Source organism: Dromiciops gliroides, chromosome 2, assembly GCF_019393635.1.
Source record: "Dromiciops gliroides isolate mDroGli1 chromosome 2, mDroGli1.pri, whole genome shotgun sequence".
NCBI classification, from domain to species: domain Eukaryota; kingdom Metazoa; phylum Chordata; class Mammalia; order Microbiotheria; family Microbiotheriidae; genus Dromiciops; species Dromiciops gliroides.
In genome coordinates this window covers 117,685,506-117,693,300 of record NC_057862.1, presented here as the reverse complement: position 1 = coordinate 117,693,300, position 7,795 = coordinate 117,685,506, and positions in this window count along the sequence as shown.

The window sequence follows — 7,795 nt, the reverse complement described above, 5'->3', positions numbered from 1 at the left end:
ACTATGGATTGAATTTCCTTTAAATGCAGAAGACTCAGTCTCTTCCTAGGAGACTTAAAGTCTTACATCAGAGGCCTGATCCAGGTTTAAGGAGAAATCCCCCATTCTGTGGAAGTAAGGTCTCTCCAGTCATACTTCTGAGGTACCTCCTCTTCCCAGGTACTCCTCCTCCTCCTCCTCCTCCTCCTCCTCCTCTCCTTCTTCTCCTTCTTCTCCTTCTTCTTCTTGGCAATGAGGGTTCAGTGACTTGCCCAGGATCACATAGCTAGTATAAGTGTCAAGTGTCTGAGGCCGGATTTTGAACTCAGGTCCTCCTGAATCCAGGGCTGGTGCTTTATCCACTGTGCCATCTAGCTCCCCTCCTCCCCAGTTACTCTTTTAATCAGAGAGAATTGTAAATTTGGTGCTCAAAAAGATCCAGCCCAACCCTAGTTTTACAGATGAGGAAAATGAGGCCCAGAAAATCTGCGACTTGTCTAAGTTAGGAAATAAGTGACAGAAGTGGGATTCCACCCCAGGTTTTCTCCTTCTGGAGTTAGCAGTCAGACTACTCAAAAGCCAGGCCTTTTTTCCCCCTCCTTGGTGATAGAGACTCAGGGGAGTAGAATCATTCCATCAAGGTCAAAGAGTCTGGGCTGAGTTAAAAGTAAGAAAGCCTCCTTCTGTTTCCAGTCTGGGAGACAGATGGAGCTAAATGTATTCACAAAAACATTCATCAACAATAAAAATTGGACCCGTCCTATAAATGCAAAAGAAAAGCCAACCAGAAATCCACATGAATTCCACAAATTCCGCAGGACTTAAAACTCTGTCCCCAGAGCCATTGGCCTATTAGGGGTGGTGGATGCTGCAGATTCATAGTCTTTGCTTGGAAAATGATAAATCTGGCTCCAGAGGAGAGCTGCTGAAAATTCCCTTAAAACCCCTCTCTCATATAGGGTCATTATTCCTGAGTTTCTGGCCATGACCTTGGAATTGCTTTGTGTCTCAGGCCTAAAAAAGTGCTTCAAGTTAGGTCACTTAGAATCATAGATCTGACAGCAATTCCCAAGGGTCTATGCTTCATCTACCCACCTGTCTCCTGGCAAGCATGTCCCAAACTTTTCCAAGATAGGAGTTTCACAGCTTCCTCAACAACCCACTCAATGGTTCAACATAGTTTGTGATGAGAGATTCTCTCCTAGATGTAACCTACACACCTACTATATCCTCCCCATATTTCCTGTTAATGCTTTAAAATCAATACTCTTTTAAATGAGTAAAGGTAGTTTTGCATAGGGTAGTGGGAAACTCAATATGGGGAGGGAGAGTGGTACAACAATAGCAAAAACGTCTAAAGTTCAAAAGTTACAAAGATTCTTTGATGCATTAAGATGCTGTTCTTACTCCCTGCTTCCAAGGGAAAACTGGAAATAGACAAGTCGGGGAAGAAATACAGGGATCCCTTAGACCCAAGACTCGGTGGAAGATGTTGAATGAGCAGGAGACACCCAGGGAAAGAGCGAGTATATGGAATTGATTCATAAGATCTCAACTCTGGAGAAAGTGGGTGATAGAAAGTTACTTGAGCTAAGTGAATAAAAGGAGGTTACCACGAGGTCCGAAGAGGCCCCTTGTTTGTAGGGTGGGATTGTAGAGCCCAGTGTAAAGTACAGAAGTCAATATCAAAGAACTGTTCCAGCCCCAGAATCCAAGCAAAAACTGTAGCCTGTCAGTTGAGCCTCTAGTCTAATTCCTCATTAGTCCCACATCTTAAGAACTGGCACCATCTCCTGGGGATCATGAGCAATTGCTGGAGAGAATCTGCAGAAGTGACCAGGAGGTGGATATGGCCCATCGTGGAGGGGCAAACCTTGACCTTCTCCCTCGATGGAGCCCTCCCCAGAATAATACTGTGAATCACGGAGAAAATACAGGTTTTCACTGGAGTGGAGAAATACAGAGAATCACTGATAGGGGGGAGGAATTCTCTTAACTCTGCATGGCCTTGGGTCTGAGTTCCCTCTGTGTTCTTATTGTCTGATACCTAGTGAGCCTCATTACTTTTTTTTTTTTAATAAACATTTTGATTTAAAATTTTGAGTTCCAAATTCTATCCCTCCTTCCCCTCCATGGAACATAGCAATCAGATATAGGTTAAACATGCAATTATGTAAAACATTACCATATGAGCCTCATTACTTCTAAGGGGAGCTGATGGCCAATATTTAAGGGAGTATTATATGCTAAACTTATTAGGTTCAAATGAGCCAGAAAGAAATTAGAGATCCCAGAAATGATCTGGGTCCTTCATGTGAGAAAGAAGTCTCTGACATAAGGGTTATATTGAGGTCAATCCCAGTCCAACTCACCAAAACCAAGGAATTATGGTTATCCCTCCTAGGTACTACCAGAGCCTTACTGCCTGTTCTCCAGCTGGATCTTATATTTGATATTAGCTAATCAGTTTGTCAGTATTTGGGGGGTGGTTGGGGGGGGGTGAGGCAATTGGCGTTAAGTGACTTGCCCAGGGTCATACAGCCAGTAAGTGTTAAGTATCTGAGGCCGGATATGAACTCAGGTCCTCCTAATTCCAGGGCTGGTGTTCTATCCACTGTGCCACCTAGCTGCCCTGCCAGCATTTTTAATTTTTATTTTTAATTCTCCCTGAAATAGAGGACCATTTTGATGCCAATAGTCTTCCAATGATGATGTATATGCTGCAAAACATGGGAAACTACTCACTCTGAAGAAATGAAGTTGAAAATCTCAGAAAGGGCAATGGTGAGGTACATTGTGAGTATATATGTCTGAACTGAACAGAAGTGGTATGAAGGATGTTATAAAAGAAATATTAAAAAGGGAGGGAGAGTGTTGGGCTAGTCATCTAGCAAAAGAAAGTAACACCTAATGAACAGTCCATGTGATCCATTGCTGTCCCCACATGTCTTTAAAATATGAACAAGGTACCCAGCACATTTGGTAGATCACATATGGGAGTCCATGTAGAAAAGTCCCACAGGAAGGGTAAAGTGAAAGACACAGTCACAGAGAGACAGAGAGACAGAGACAGAGAGAGACAGATACAGAGAGAGAGAGAGAGAGAGAGAGAGAGAGAGAGAGAGAGAGAGAGAGACAGAAATAGACACCACACACACACACACACAAATCTATACCAGGAAGCAGTCCCCAGACCCAAGCAAGTGATGGTAAGATGGAAACAAATCAGGTAGAACCAATTATCATGGCACTGATGTCTCTTGCTTTAAAAAAAATAATAATTCTGCTAGCTTTGATTCTTACTGTGCTATGACTCCAACAAACCACTTAATCTCTCTGAGCCTCAGTTTCCTCATCTGTATAAGGGTGATACTCATATTGGCTTTATCTACCTCACTGTACTGGTTATGAGAAAAGTGCTTTGTAAGCTAGAGCCCCATAGAAACAACAATTACTATTATCACAAAAATTTAGAGAAAGGGACCTCTGAAGTCCAACCAATATTCTAAAGCTAAGGTTCTTAACCTGGGTTCCATATGCCACAATGTGGTTCATGGATAGATTTCAGAAGGTCTGAAAACTTGTTGGGTTTTTTAAAATATTTTGATAGCTGTTATTTCAATAAATTGGTTTCCATTTTAATCTAATCCATTTTATTACATTTTAAAAGCATTAGTCTGAGAAAGAGTCCATAGACTAGATTATATAAAGCATTTATTAAGCAATCACTATGTGCTAGGCACTGTCCTAAGTGCTAGGAATACAAATGCAATTTTGAAAAGTCTCTGTCCTCAAGGAACTTACAGTCTAATGGGTGAAGACAACACATGAAAAGAAGCTAGAAAACACCCCTTCACTTCCCAAGATGAAGAAGTAGTTCAGTCAGGGTCTGAACTGAATGAGAAGTGAATATGGTGGGCATGGGAACTTTCTCAAATGGAAGATACAGTCAAGGACTCACAAATCTGGGAAGGAAGCTACAGGAGTAGAGGCATCACCAGGGGGTGAGGGCTGTTAGTGACTTTACTAAGAAACCAAAGGGTTCCATGACAATCAATCAATAAATGAATAAATCTATAAATAAATGAATAAATAAGGAAGGAAATAAGGAAGGGAAGGAAAAAGAAAAGAAAGAAAAAAAGAAAGAAAGAAAGAAAGAAAGAAAGAAAGAAAGGAAGGAAGGAAGGAAGGAAGGAAGGAAGGAAGGAAGGAAGGAAGGAAGGAAGGAAGGAAGGAAGGAAGGAAGGAAGGAAGGAAGGAAGGAAGGAAGGAAGGAAGGAAGGAAGGAAGGAAGGAAGGAAGGAAGGAAGGAAGGAAGGAAGATTAAGAACACCCATCGTATCGACTAGTGGTGATCTAATCTCTCCTTTAAGACCTCCCAGAATGGGGAAGCCACCACCTTCCCAGGCAGCCCATTCTACTTTGAACAACTCTTTGTCAGGAACTTATTTCTGACATTAAGGCTAAATTTGCCTCTGCTCTCTGGGGGAAAAAAGATCATTACTTTCTAAATCATGGCTTTATGATAAAGAATGTGTGGATTATGGTTAGCTGCTCAAAACTCACTTCACTCAGCATAATTTGTGGCATAAACAGCACTTGCGGTTTCAAGAAAAAACCAGATTAGGATGCAGAGAGCCCAAATCACATTTTAAGAAATGGATCACACTGATCAATTGATACAGATCATGGGAGTATTTCATTGCTTCAAAGTAAATGGATTGAAATTCCATTTTTAGGTATACTTTAGTGCTGTTACTTTAGTAACTGTTCCCTATTCTCTGCTGCCATCTGGTGGTGAGTCCTTTTTTCAGGGTCCTCTCTTTCAAATCAAGCTGATTAGTTTGTTTTTACTTCTAACTCCCAGGATCTCTGAGCTGGAAGGGACCTTAGAGGTCATGTAGACCAACCTCCCAATTTTATATATGGGAAAACTGAGGCTCAGAGACACTGACTAAGTGGCCCAAGGTTAATCAGCTGGTAGAGCTGAGGTTTGAACCCAAGTCGCCTAACTCTAACTGCCTTATTGGAAGGTCAAGTCTTAGGATCATATATTTAGAGCTGGAAGGGCCCTCAGATGTCATCACCTTCAACTCTTTCACTTGGAAGATGAGGAAACTGAAGACCAGAAAGGTTCAGCTGCTTGCTCAGGGTCACACAGGTATTAAGTGGCAAAGACTGGATTTGATGGAACTCAGATCAGCATATTGGTACTGACCACCTTTTTTGTCTTTATATTCCCAATGCATAATGCAGTGCCTAGCACACAATGGGTATTTTATAATTGCTTATTGATCAATTACCCAAAAGTGGAAATAAGTATGACTTGAACCATATCATTCTATGTGTATTCTCTGGTATAGAGGATTTGTTTCCAGTGAGTTTAACGCTAATTAGGTAGCATACTTGTTATAGTATTGATGGAGTTCTACAAAAGTTCCTGATGATGGATGATGTTGAGTCGAATATATCAAGCCCTAAAACACTACAGGCATATCTCCACGAAATCCCCAGTCACTCAAAAGAGATCAACCTGGCAATTTACACCGGATGGAGAGGATGGAGAATGCATATTGCCCAGAGCAAAACTTTTTTTTTTATTTTGCAGGGCAGTGAGGGTTAAGCCCAGGGCTGCCCAGCTAGTAAGTGTCAAGTGTCTCAGGCCAGATTTGAACTCAGTCCTCCTGAATCCAGGGCCGGTACTTTATCCACTGCACCACCTAGCTGTCCCCCAGAGCAAAGCTTCTTAAACTGAGAGTTGTGACCCCATATGGGGTCAAGTAACTGAATGTGAGAGTAGAGAAAAATTTGGCATCAGTAAAAATTAATGTATGCCTATTCTATATACCTATGTACCCAGGGCTGTATAATACTTTCTTGGGCGAAAAGGGGTTGCAAGTAGAAAAAGTTCAAGAAGCCCTGGCCTAGTGTATGACATGAAATTGAATTTAAACCATCTACTTGGGGCAGCTAGGTAAGCACCAGCCCTGGATTCAGGAGGACCTGAGTTCAAATTCAGCCTCAGACACTTGACACTTACTAGCTGTGTGACCCTGGGCAAGTCACTTAACCCTCATTGCTCCACACAAAAACAAAACAAAACAAAACAAAAACCATCTACCTGTACATGGAGGATAAATGTGGTATAGCAGAAAGAGTGTTGAACTTGAGGTCAAGAGTCCTGGATTCAAATTCTGTCTCAGATTTTTACTAGCTGTATGATCATGGTTAATTAGTCTTCAAAATCTTAGTTTCATTAACTATATGAGGATATTAACATTTGTTCCAGTAATCTAACTTGTTCTTGTGAGAAAAGTGCTTCGTGAATCTTAAAGTGCTACAGAAAGAAGTAGTTGTTTTTAGTGTCTAAGATGACTGGTCAATAAGTATCCAGTCCTTGGAGTGGGGATATGGGGCTCTGCCTGGTGCCCACCCTTGAGGGGTTTTGGTGTCCCTATTTCTGGGTATACATAATGACCCATTTCAGAGCATACACAAGTATTCCTGCATGGTGAAGAAAAAATCTGTCAATTAGCTGTTGAGAAAGAAGTAAGAGTACCTACAGGAGATTATCACAGAGAAAGGGTGGTCCCCTTTTCATGGTAGAGATGGAGGGAAGACATGCCAGAAGCCTCCATCTCCATTGCCCCCTGTGCTACATACACAGTGACCAGCAAACAAATTGTGCATCCATGTTCCTTTATCTCTTTGTGTTTTATTTCCACTCTCAGGTGAATGAATGCAGGAGACAAACCAGACTAGGCTAAGACCAGAAGAGTCACCACCAGTGTAGGAAATGGGATCTGGAGAAGAGTTTAGTAACAGTCCAGCCTTGACTAGCACAGTTGTGCCCTGCACAGCTTCTCCTTAGGCTATGCTGCCCCCAGATGTGAATTCTTTGGTGGAAATGTTTGCAGCAGCTGCTCTGAATTTGAGACCTTTCCCCTGGAACTAAGGTAAGAAAAGGGAGGGAGGGAGCTCCAGTTCATAGGGGAGATGTTTCTGCTTCTGTTCTTGCTATACCTTCCCAGTAATATCCTTTTGCAAAAGTTGCTTGGTGTGTTAACTGGTTATCAATGGCATTGAACACATATCAATGGGTTCAATTGTTCTAAGGTGCTAATTACTGTTGATGATATTAGAAGAGGAACACATGGGGATAGGATCTCAAGTAGAAAGCATTAAAAGAACCCCACCAGCCTTCAAGTGTACTCTGGAACTTGAGCCTGGGTGGGTGGGTAAGATTCCAAAAGAAAAAGGTCATAAAGGTGGCTCAGTATGATATGGAATGGGTAGAGTAGAAAGACCAATGTACTTAAGTACATTAGTGGAGTTGGGACTTTATGAATTTGAGCACATTTCCTCATCTGTAAAATGAAGCAACCTGTTAGCCTAGACCAGAGTTCTTAGCCATTTTTTGTGTCCTAGACAATGCTGCCAGTCTGATGAAGCCTTAGGAGTTCATCTGAGAATAGTTTAAATGCATAAAATAAAACACATAAGATTACAAAGGAAACCAAGGGGGAGTGAAAATAAAAATGAAAAAAATTTTTCCCATTCAAGTTCACTGATGCCCTGAAAATATACCCACAGGACCCTCAGTTAAGAACCCTAAGCTAGGGGCAGCTAGGTGGCACAGTGGATAGAGCACCAGCCCTGGAGTCAGGAGGACCTGAGTTCAAATCCAGCCTCAGACACTTAATATGTGTGACCTTGGGCAAGTCACTTAACCCCAACTGCCTTAACAAAGAAAAAGAAAGAAACCCTAAGCTAAATATTCTCTAAAAAGTCCTTTTTCGTTCAGACATTCTAGGTT